This window comes from Condylura cristata, unplaced genomic scaffold, assembly GCF_000260355.1.
Source record: "Condylura cristata isolate star-nosed mole 26May11 unplaced genomic scaffold, ConCri1.0 scaffold00006, whole genome shotgun sequence".
Classification (NCBI taxonomy): domain Eukaryota; kingdom Metazoa; phylum Chordata; class Mammalia; order Eulipotyphla; family Talpidae; genus Condylura; species Condylura cristata.
In genome coordinates, this window is record NW_004567107.1 from 46,398,830 (window position 1) to 46,411,893 (window position 13,064).

The 13,064-nt window shown below is 32.6% G+C and overlaps 1 protein-coding gene across 3 annotated transcripts in view; it reads right to left on the minus strand.

The window, feature by feature from the left end:
* PTPRD (protein tyrosine phosphatase, receptor type, D) overlaps positions 1-13,064 on the minus strand; it is a 1,952,036-nt gene that overhangs the window by 1,193,843 nt on the left and 745,129 nt on the right. For all 3 annotated transcript variants that reach the window (XM_012721366.1, XM_004677659.2, XM_004677657.2), the window contains one exon: positions 1,293-1,331. The gene's annotated coding sequence lies outside the window, so the exon portion shown is untranslated. The remainder of the gene's footprint in view (positions 1-1,292; positions 1,332-13,064) is intronic.

Sequence of the window (13,064 nt, forward strand, 5' to 3'; positions counted from 1 at the left end):
GACCCCCAACAATACAGTGGTGTGTTGCACTGAGGACAGGGACTGAGAAGACAAACTTGGGAAAGCATAGTCTAAGGACTTGCAAGGGCTGTAAACACTCCGGTTTCCCTTTTTTTTGTGAAGCTATCTGTTAGCTTACTCCAAGTCTTTAATAATATGTGTTACATAGTTCACTGTTACTTTTGCCAGGAGATACAGAATGGGATGGTGTCAACAGCACAGGAAGCCATGGTAAGATGACCAGAAAATTTTAATGGAGAATACCTGAGATGCTTTTGGGAGCAAGAGATAATTCACTGCATCATGGTGCTCCCATTTCAACCCAGCAACCTCCATTATCAGTGAAGACTGGAGGGGAGTGCAATCTATCAGGTTATTCTTGGCTTATTTAAAAATGGGTAATGCTAGAATCTGGAGAAGTCTGGGATTCCCATATTACAGAAGCATAAGAATATAAACTAGTGCATTCAGCAGGAAAATATATAAAATCTGAGACAAAGTAGTTTTTATAATCTTACATAAGTTTAGAATATGGTAAGATCCTGACACACGAATTTGAATGTGACATTAAATAACATTTGGGGAAATAAAAGTACCAAGCAAAAAGAACAATGTAAGAAAATAGATAAAATAATTTAAAAAATAGTCACAGAAACTAAGAAAATTACAAAGCTCTTTGAAAAATCAATTTGATAGAAAAAAGTGACCTCAAGTAGCCATCTTTTTAATTAAACATTATATCTTTCCCCGCCTATAACCTATGTACTAGACAAATACCTAAAATTTTAAGTTTCCTTAAGAAAAATAAAAGTGTCTCCAGTGTGTTTCTACTTTCATACTCTTTAACCTATAATATCAATACAGTAGCAATGGAAACCTTCCCAAATATTCAGTCATCATACTCTGCTCTTCTTTTTTTCTTGCTGTTGCATTTTATCTATTTGAGAAGAAAATGTTTCAAACTGATGCAGTCTGCATCCTATTTACATAATCTTCTTTTCTATTTCATATTCTGTCTGTGGTGACTTATTTACTTATTTATGCATGTTCTTTTAGAAACCTGTCTTTGGACTATTCTCTTGACCCAGTAGAAATATCTGACATCAGATCATCGCACATGGGTTAAGATATCATTGACTTTTTTCTAGCTTTATGAAAATCAACCGCAGGGGATAGAATCAAAGAAGGATTTTTTTAAAACAAAGATTACGTTTGAGATACAAAAATATTCTCTACTGATTTGAGGCAAATGAAATAATAATAATGATAGTAATACAGAAAAATCTTCTTACCAGATTTTTGAAGTCACTGAATGTTCCAGGAGTCCAAGCCTATTAGTAGACAGAAAGGGGTTGGGGAGAGGAGAAAGAGAAAGAACATAATGTTTTAGTTTCAATTTATACATATATATATATATATATATATATATATATATATATATATATATATATATATATATATATATATATATATACATACACACACACAAATATATATATACATATGCTACAATTTTATAATTCCACATTTTTACATTTATGAGTACTGCGGATTTCACAAAATCCTTTCCTTGTAAAAATGTGTGTTTAAGTTCAAGTATTTATTTTATCTCATATTTACCATTAAAATGAATCCTGAATGAATTTACAATTTACAATTGTACTATTTACATTTTAATTTACAATTAAAATGAATACTGAATCTCATATTTACCATTAAAATGAGTCCTAAAAATACATTTCCAGTTGTTCAGATAAGGACAATTTTCTGAATTCACCAAAGGGGGAAAAAAAAGTACTATAATTATTAGGTGTAAGAATTATTACCTGTGTTTAAAAACCTCTAATATTCATTACATAAATTTTCTTATGGGAGTGAGTGATAGATCAAAGATTCATTTAAGGATAGATCAAAGTGATAGATCAAAGATTCATTCATGCCTTTGTCAGTTATCAAACAGCACTTAATTTTGCCTTTGAATCAATTTTTTTTTTTAATAAATTCATGGTAGGGCCCCCCCTGGTGGCAACGGGTTAAAGTGCAGCTGTCTATAGCCACTGCAGCCCAAGTTCCAGCCAGGGAGGTGACCCATATGGTGCAGCAGACCTCTCCTGCTTCACCCACTGCTCCCCTCAGCAGTGTATTTCGGTATATTTGCCTGTTCTGCTTTCTACTCTGTCTCTGGTGGATCCTCTCACCTCCTGTACTTCTTGTCTGTATCCCAGTTCTTGTATGTATAAATAAATAAAAATCCTTAAAAAAAATCCATGGTATTATAATGAAAACAAAGTTTTAATTTTCAAATTATATTAAAATTCGGTCTCTATTTTTTAAAGGTGTTTGAAGATCAAATGAAACACATTATTGAAGCACATAAATCCCCAAGAGAAGACATGCCATGGGATGCAAAGGTTTCACAAATAGTGTCTTGTGTAAAGGCAATGGCAAACATGGTGAGGTCTTCTGTAAATATGCCTGCCTGCCTCTGTGTTTGAGTAGAAATATTGAACTTCTAACCATTATTACTATAAAAAAGGACTTTTTAAAAAACATTTGATAATTGCTGTTTCCTTTTGCGTTGGAAATCAGGTTTGAAATTGCATATTGTACAAGTATTAAAAAACATCTTTCCCTGAAGAAAAATAATAAAACAAGTGAAGAGGAGTTAATACAATGTGTTTGTGAGTCTGTGTAAATATGTGTACGTTTCATTATCAGAATATTTAAATTAGGTTCTCTAGTCAGCATAATCCCATAGTGCTGGACCACTAGTTTGTAAAGTTCCTTATCTAGGTCCTAGAATCATTTGAGGAGATCAGCAGCTTACTAGTAAAGAACAAGAAATATATTCTATTGTTTTATGAGAGAACACTTTGAATTTAACCTGGCTTCAAATGTGTGGAGTGGGTGGTCTGTCCCCAGGGAGTCTCTGTCCCTGGATTTTAGTTCTGATCATGAAATGTGTAAATATCTGGTGTATGGTTTTTATTTTCATATTGTATATTATTTCTTTGCTATGACTTATAAGTCATAAAAGAATCATGGAAAACCACAAGTGAACAGACCTTAAAAGATACGACAAAGTACATACTTGCATAATCACCAGAGATAAAGAACTAGAACATGATTAACATATAGATACACAGAACTCCCTCCCATCAATGTATATAATGGACCGTTGGGAGTTTAGAGGTGCAGAGTCACAAATAAGAGTACAACTTCTGGCTCTCTACGAGGTAACAGTTTTGCAGTTTACTGTAGAGAGGGACTGTTCATGTGGAGGTGATGAGTGTCACATGGCATTTTAAAGAATACTTTCAACACTTAGATTCACCATAACAGCAACAAGAAGTCGAAATACAATTATTACAGTGGTAAAGTGTATACTTCTGTAAATCTTATACAATTATTATTTTTCTCTCATTCAATATGGTATTTTTAAAGTTATATTTTCTATCAATGAATATACATTTTTTAACTTGAAGCAATCCCTATTGTTTATTTTTGTTTCCTTTGCTGTAAGATTCAAGTTGCCTAAAATATCTTTATCATCAGTGTCATAAACCCTAACTCCATTATCATCCATATATTTTACTGTAGTAGGTCTTCTATATAAATCTTTTAACCATTTGCAATTTACTTTTATGTATAGGGTTAGAGATCTTTTGTGCGCAGTTTCCAATTTTCCCAGCACCACTTAGTAAAGAGACTTGTCTTGTACCATTGTATGCTTATACCTTCTTTATCATAGAGTAAATAGTTTCATGTACATGAATTTATTTTCAGGCTTTTGATTGTATTCCACTGAATAATGCATTTATTTTTGTGCCAATGCCATATTATTTTCAATACCATAGTTTTAGTACTAATTTAATCCTGTATATTTACTTTTGTTTGTATTGACAAAGTTACATAACATATGGTCTGCAAGTGTGTGTGTGTACATACATTCTGATAAATTTTAACTTGTTATACCATACTGATATAATTTATGGTAGTAAATGATAAAATATTGTCTGCAAGTATTCTATGTATAAAGGAAATCTGTATTTTTTTATTTTTCTGTACTATGTGGTTTGTGAAATTTTCAAATTACCAGATATCTCAAAATTTTTTCAGATATTTATTTAAAAACATCTGCAAATAACTGAAGCTGGGCCATTCAAACATGTATGATTCAAGGGCCAAATATATAATGTATACACACACAGTTTGAAACTACTGGTTTCTTCTTCCCGGTTACACTAAAGGACAGATAAAAATGAAAAATGTAAAATTACCTGATACAGATGCATATAATGATACAATGCAGATGCATATAATGTTGCATACCATAATATTGTATTGTATATTGACAACATGTTGCCAGAAAAGGACAACTCTTTCAACATGTCATTGAACGTATTGCATTTCATATCAGTAAGCATTTGTCTGTATTTCCAAATTTTTTGCTTATATTTTTTATTGGGTCTCAATTTTGAACATGTATAAATAGGATCATTTTTCAATGTCTAGATTCTTTCATTAATACTATGATTGTAAGAATCACCTTTTTCCTTTAAGCTTTTGGTTGGTAGTTTTCATTATTTAATAGTATTCCACTGGGTGAATAGTCCACAATTTATACATTCAAGTCACTATTGGGAAATGCTTTTATTGTTTTCTATTTTTTGGTTTTTATGGATAATTCAAGTCTGACCTTCCTTTTTTATACATGCACATTTATTTCTGTTAGGAAATTTCAGGAATAAATTTTTAGGTTAGTGAATGTGCTAATAGTCTAACAACTTCTGAAAAATTGCATATGATAGCTGCTGATGATATACAACTTCACCAGAAATTATTTTACTTAATTTTAGTCATCAGTTTATGGTATAGTGGAGTATCACTATTTTTTCAAATTATGTTTCCTCGATTAATTAGTTTTAATGTTTCTTTCAGATAGCAGCCATATATAAATGACTAAGAGTTTTAGAATTTAGACAATTTTTTAGATTTGTACCCATTTTCTGTGGGCAATCTGTCTATTGATTTGTAGAGGTCCTTAGATAACTTAGGTATCAGCATTGTATTGTTTTATACTGTGGGGATATACTTCCAACTCCATAGCTTCCCATCACTTACAAAATGCATTGTTAAACACCCATTCATTCTTATTCTCATCATAGTCAAATTTAATCCATCTCCATTTTTGTTTATTATGTTGTCTTTATCTAATTCTAAAAGCCTCATTATGCCATAGTTTTTTTTTTTTTTACTTATTACATCTAATATAAACAGAACTGTATAATCACTATTTTTCCCCTTGAGTTGAGATAAAATTTCATTATTTTACAAATAGACCCATGATTTATTGAAAATATCATAATTTTCTCACTGCTCTGAAACGAAAGTTTAGTCATAAATTATGTGTCCATAGATGTTTGGCTCAATTTCTAGACTTTGTATGTTCTACTTTATGATTTGCCTCTGTCACAAACATGCTAAAATGTGACTTTGTTATGTACCTTGGTATCAGCTTAAGCCCACATTCCACATATTCTTTAAGTTGTTGACCATTTGAAAAAAAATATATTCACATAACATGAAACACAGTGAGTTAAAGTGCATAGTTGACTTGTAGTACATTCATGATGCAAATATCACCATCATTCCAAACCATTTCCAACACCTCAAATGAAGCCCTAAAAACTAATAGCAGTCAATCCTAAAATTTCCATAACCTTTTCCTTGGCAAGTTTTTATATGTCTCTTTGGATTTGAACCCAATTATATATTTTCAAAATTGAGACAATAAAAATACATGGAAATGCACCAATACTGATGGCAACTGGCTCTGTGCTGCTGGGTTCAAAAATATGCAGGGGAAAGACCGGTTTATATTTGAAGATATAATTTAAGGCCAAATTTTAAACCCTGTTAAGACTTTTAATAATTAGCTTGCAGCCCTCCCTGCTGGTGCAGCGGGTTAAAGCACAGAACTAAAAAGCTAAAGCCACTTCAGCATGACTTCAATCCCCACCCTGGAGGTAATTCACTGGCCTAGCAGATTTCACCCGACCTGCCTGCTGCTTCCCTCAGCAGTGTACTTTGTCAGTCGACCCACTCTCTGATGAATCCTCTCACCACTCATGAACCTTTGGCTTGTACCCCAGTTCTGTATGCATAAATAAATAGACCTTTAAAAAAAATTAGCTTGAAATCTGGAAATAAGTAATCTGAGGAGATGGTAGAGAAATATAACCAAAATTTTTAATTAATTGGGTTTTAAAATGCTATAGCTTTTCTAGATGTAATAAACCATAAATATAGATCTGGTGTCCATAAGAAAATTATAAACTAGCTGTACAGATTTGGGATTTAAAAGTGCTTCAGTGATAAATGAAGCATGGAAGACAAGAACACAAAAGTGGTAACCAATAATAAATATTTACAGGAACACTGACATTTTTGGAAGAGGCAGGGGAAATGTAATAAGCAAAATTTAATGAGAAACTTAAGGAGTATGTGTCATGACAGCCAAAAACAAGGAGTGTCAACAATGCAGAATGTTCTTTGGAGCATTCCAAAATGATGAAAACAGAAAATTAGCCTTCATTGTTGTCTCCAGTAAGAAACATTTGAGCAGCATATTGAGATTAAAATTTTATAAATCTTTAAAAATAAAATAAAATTTTATAATACTTTGAGTGAAAATGGCAACAAAGATAGAGTTAATTGCAGTGTGATTTAAAAAAAAATGATGATGGAAGAATAAGGCAGAAACAAGATTTGAGTGGGGTGATTGAGATAATGAAAGATAACACTTAGGTTATGGCATGCATTGATGACCTAGTGAGATCTCATATCCTTAGCTTTACAAACATGGCAGATATATAAGGGTGCTATACCTGTTTCTCAGTTTCTTCTCATGTAAATATTTAACACAAAGCTTTGCAGTTTACATTTTTGGGTTTTCACTTTCACTGCCTTCTTTTCATTAAGTTATGTAATCAAATAATGTTCACTGGTATCTCTGGAGTTATAGTCAACTGCTTTTGGTAAAATTTTCCAAGTTCCCCTTTTAAGTTATACATACAAATTATATTGGTATACAGAGACCCGAAATATATTCTATAGTTACAGTTTTTTTTATTCTTTTATGATAATTGCTAAGCATAATTGCTATTTCATCTAGGTCATTCCCATTATCCAAATATTGTCAGAATTTTTTTTAACTTTATTTAAATAATTCACCTTTTCCTTTAGTTAATTCCTTTGGGACACTTTGTTTCTATATATCCTGATCAACACATCTCTGTATTGTCATACTCAGAAGACAGGGGATATTCACTATTGAATAGGTATGCCTGACAAAGTGATACTGGTCCAATTCAAAACATTTATTTAAATTAATTCACCTGCTAAATGCATACTTCACAGGGAAGCTGCCATGTACTAAATAAATCTCAGAGCAGTGAGGCCAACAGTTCTACTGCTTTTTACGTTTATTGATATGTGTACTACACTTTACCTATGATAACTTATTTGTATATAAGGATAAAATATACTATTTCTAAGAAGATTCCTAGGACAATGAGGGATCCTTTGAATATAAATGATGATGATATGATATGTTCTTATTAATCTTATTAAAGTTTTCTAAAACAGGGTAGAATAATTGCTGACAAAGTGATATAATTTCCATAGTATTCTTTCAGTTTAAATAATTAAAATCTATTAAACATGTTATATACTTCATGACACAAATCCTTTACTAATTAGCAATTTACCAATGATGTAAATTGTATTTCCTAATTTTGACTTGGAAAAAAATTACGACTTAAACAGATTTTTTTTAGCAATATTTCTGCATCTTTTTCTTAGTAAGCACAATTCTCAATAACAAATGAAGAACTATTAGATGGTTGACAACAGGAGAGATTAAATTTGACTTACAATGTTTCAAACCAGAGCTCACCAAATGCCTTTAAACCAGAGATTTTTTCATGTAAATCTTAAAGTTCTGTGAATCCCATAATATTCAATTTGAAAAGTGATTGGCTACAATAATGATTGTTCTATGTAAAAATACTTTAACATTAATTTTGATATGCTTCCTAGGTATTTTTTCCTAGCTTACTTCATGATACAGTTTCTGTACTTGTACTCATTTATTCACCAAGTTACTGGGATTCAGAATCAGACACTATGTTAAGTTGCCAACAAACCAAATTTCCCTAACATTCAGTTCCTGTTTCAAAAGGATGCACACTCACTGGTGAAAACTTAAATAAACAAATTATAGCCAGGCATGGTAACTGATGTAATAACAGCTTGTGATAGGGTCATGAACTAATGAGATGGACATATCCTGAAATGCTAGTGCCTTAAATAAATGTTCTTCAAGCAATAAAGTCAGTATCTTTTTTAGGACTCTCAGGGCTGTTGTTTGTCAACATTTTTGCTCAGAGTAACAAAAGATAGCAGCAATCTAATTTTTCACCCTGACCTTGGGTATTCCTAAAGACTAAGCAACAAGAAGGATGTAGAGAATTTTTACATTAATGTATATGTGGATGCTGTGTGTTGTTTCCATCAGTTTCAGTTTCTCTGCTGTATGTAATGTTGCATTCCTGTGCCTAGAATCTTGAATTTAGTATTTGGAAAATGCTAAATAGATATCTGTTGCATCAATCACTTTAGACATGCTCAGTTTTTGGTGTGTTTGATACTAGTGACATTTACTCATAGAAACTATCAGCTTCATAATTCACCTGTCTCATTTCCTAAAATTCTAAATTAAAATAGTACCATGGAAGCAAAGTAGCCTATGCAAACAAGTCCCCTAGGGTTAACAACTATAAATCTCCTATCAATCTCATAATGACTTAGAAAGATGGGTACAACCAGTTAAGTGTTTCATAGCAAGACCCTTCAACTCTACAGCACATAGAAAAAAATATTCTGTTTAATGACCACATAAATAAACTGGCACATAGTGATTTAAGTTCTGCTAAAACACTAAGCCTGAAATACCATTTCAAGACACCCATTCTTTGATTCTGACATTTTTAGTTAAATGGAACATATCCTCCTGTTCTCAATTTGTTTCCTTATTACCATTTTCATGTTCTGCTCTATTAACTCCACTCCACATCCTGCATTTAGTTCCAATTGGTGAAGATGCCATAAGTCCCTTAAAATTTTAATTCTTTCCCAAGTTTCACTTGGTGATTGCATCTTAAAAAAAACAAACAAACAAAAAAAAACCTCTCTGCTATTTGGCTGATCTGCTACTGCATTTCTAATATTGGACATTGAGTCCTGTAAAAGTCTCACATTTGGAACCACAGTAGATTCACTCTGGTTGTCTATTATCTGTTTGAAGCTATGTCTACTGAAAAATAAAATGCAAAAAACATGTTGTGTGTTCACTTGATTGCATGTTTAATTGGCAATACATTATTGGAAAAATACCATTTTCTCTCTGTGTGTGTAGTAGTTTTTTGCAATGGACCTTTTTTCCCCCTACAGAACAGAGTACAAAAGCTGGTGTTTGGTGAGCTAGGTACAGGGAGAAAACTCATTGAAATCCTTGATAGTCACAGTCAGTCCTATAAACAGCGTTACACAAAGTGATTATAAATATAACAGAAACAATTTTCAGTTAGTTGGTTTTAGTGGTGACTCAGATAGCAGGCACTAAAGCATGGAAATTGTTTCAAAGAACATTTTACATTTGTAACATTAACCTACTGTTTTCAAGAGTGATTCCTGAGGAAATAATTTCTTTCAGTTTCTGTGTTAAACAAAGAAATGGCAAGGTAAACAGAGCCAGTACTATCTGGTGTGTTTCTTCTTGCTCATGGCTGATTAAGAAGAAATGTAGAAAGATTTCAGATCGAACTGAAGCTGGGAAAAACAATGCATTTTGCTTTCTCAGTGCCCTTTCTTTAGTCATGCCATAGTCTGAGAATCCAGTTGGTTTTGGATAGTACTTTGTTTAACAATAAGACAAATGATCCTGTGTGTCAGGATCAAGAATTACTAACTTTTTTAGTGGGTTCAGAAATGAGATTTTGTAATAACTGCTTCCAAACAACAAAATTTTGATCAAATAATGGTTTATTTTTGTTTGCTATTGCACACTTTTTTAATATCTGTTGTGTACTAGGCCCTGGCCTATGATACACCTAACACATTTGGTACTGATAATACTCTTATGAGGTACATATATCATTATCATCTTGTTTAGAAAGAAAGGCTATTAAAGCACAGAGGTGTTAAAAAATCTGCTCATGGTCATATAGTTAATAAGTGACAGTCAGGTGTGGATCCCAGCAGTCTAGATCCATAGTCTGTATTCTTTTAATTGTTTTTACATTTTCAAAAGACAGGTTGGAGATAGAATGAGAAAGACACCTGCATAGACATAGGCAGGCAAAGAGCTTCCACTGCTGCTTTGCAAAATGGAAAGGTTTTTGAGGAGAAAGGCCTGGAAAGTTACAGGCACACAGGAGAGCTGCCAATCTGTGTTCATAACTACTGTACACTGTCTCCCATGTGATCTAAGAAGTATTGTCTATATGTTAAATGTGGGACTATGTTACAAAGAAAGTTTTCACAACACAATCATCATCACTGTGAAACCTGCATGGGCATCATTTTGTGAGATGACCAGTGTTCCTCTCATCAAAGATTAACACATGGAATCACTTTAACACATGGAATTGCAATGTGTATTAACCATATTGCATAAATCTCCTGCAAAATTTCTAGATCAGCCAGCTGACAAAATCCATTTACTAATTTAAGCCTGCATTCTAATCTCAGCCAAACCACCATTTGGAGCCTTACATATTTTTACTATCCTTGGGAAACTCATTTAAACCCATAAAAATTTAAGATTCACAACAAGCTAATTAAGAAGATATTATGTTTATTTCTTCTTACAAATGACAACACTGATTTACAGAAAGATTTGGTAACGGTCACACAGCAATGATGACAGATCCAGGATTATTATCCAGGCAGTCTGGCTTCAACAGGTATATATGCTGAATCATCCTGAGGAATAATAAGGTATACCTTCCCTGACATCTTAAAAAAAGAAAAAAAGAAAAAATGTATTTGAAGCCACTGCATCTCACTCTGAGCCACTGAAATACTCAGAAAGCTTTATTTGGTTGCAAAGATAGTACAGGTTTGGACTTCCATTATTATCTTAAGATCCTGATGATGATTTTTGACTTACCTGATAACTAAAGATAGTGCCTAACATATAGTAGGTCATTCAAAGAAATGAATCAAAGAATAAAAAAAATGATTAAATGAATGAATGGAAGGGAAAGGATTATGAAGTTCCTATTTATATCTGCTAGGCGATAAATGTTCAATAAATGGTAGCTACTAATAGTATAAACTGCTGCATACTCTTAATTAATCACCAAATTTTACAAGGGACTTTTAGGAACTATGACATGAAAAATTGTCATCTGTAAATATGCATTTGAAATATTATTTGCATGTTGATCTAATGAAGTACTGGAGGATTGCCAAAAATCAATTAATAAAAATACTAATTTAGAACTGATTTCCTTTATAATTAACTAAAAGTCATGTGCAATAATGGAATGATTTTGACTAACCATATTTTTAAAGTCAGTGTAAAAGTGATTGGTAAAGTACTTTTGACTTCGAAATAATTCTTGAAAATTATAATATACAAATAGTTAACCAAAATAAAGGAGGATCAAGCAAAATTCCAAACATTTGGAATTCACCAAACTTCATCATTTCTGTACTTTTTCTTTAGCAATTACTTTAAGTGAAAATAGACTGTGTGACTATGCCTTCTATGCAATATGGAAATAAAACAACATTATGTCTTATGTTGTGCTAAACATTACTTATATTTGAGGATAAATTCATAATTCTGACTATCTTTGATGACAAGTTGTTTCCTAGAACTAAAATGAGGGTTTTAGTCCCACATGGAAAGATGAGTAGAGCCAAAAAAAAAAAAAAAAATTAAAGAGAAAAGCTTCCTTTCTCTTTCTACCCAAATGACTCACTGGGTGAGATCAGCAATTAGAAAACATCACCCTATTCGAATCTTCTATCTATAATCACAGTTACCATCAAATTATTTTGGCTAGATTTACCTTCTTGGACACAGACAGTAAATGAAGTAATACTATCTAGGAAACATGGATGTTCTTTAGCTGGAGTTCATGCCTCTAATATCCCCATCATGCCACCAATGGATCCTTCGGCAGTGTCACCATGATTGTTATGTTATTTTCATATCACAATTCCTCTTGGAAATTGTAGCTTTTTCATGCTACTGGATAGATGTTCTTCTGAAGATTCAAACTTCAAGATCAGAGAGCTCCTTGATATTCATGATTCTTTCCAACATCTATATGATCTTCTATGGGCTGGCCCTCTGCTTACCTCTCTGGACTCTAGGGACCAATTGGACTTTTTTTACCTCTTAAAATCAACTATGTTCCTTCTCCTTCATAGTGCTTTTGCTTATGTTCTGGTAAAGTAGATAGAATAGTTTCAGTCTAACATTCAGAGGAGAAAGTGAATTTACCTTTCAGGAGTAGAAAAGCAAACGTTTTCATTCCTGTGAATTATACTTAAGTTCAATTCATTTCTTACCATTTATTATTAAACATAAATTGATTTACATTTGCTAATTAGACACTGAACTTTAATCCCAAACAAATAAAACAAAGAAAGACCTTTTACTTCAAAGAAGATATGTCATCATCTTTAGTTGAAATAGAAAAAACCTCAATGTACTTTAGATTATTTCTTAAGTTTTATGTGAATACTCTGTTTTAAGAAACTAAGTTTGCAGGCCCTCTCTGGTGGTGAGTGGGTTAAAGCACAGCACTAAGGAGCTAAAGCCACCTCAGCATTTCAATCTCCCACCCCCAGAGATCATCCACAAGGTGCTCAGACCTCTCTTATCCTGCCCACTGCCCCCCTCAGCAGTGTACTTTGTCAGTAGGCATGTTCTGCTCCCCACTCTGTCTCTGATGAATCCTTTCAATGCCTCTGCATCTCTG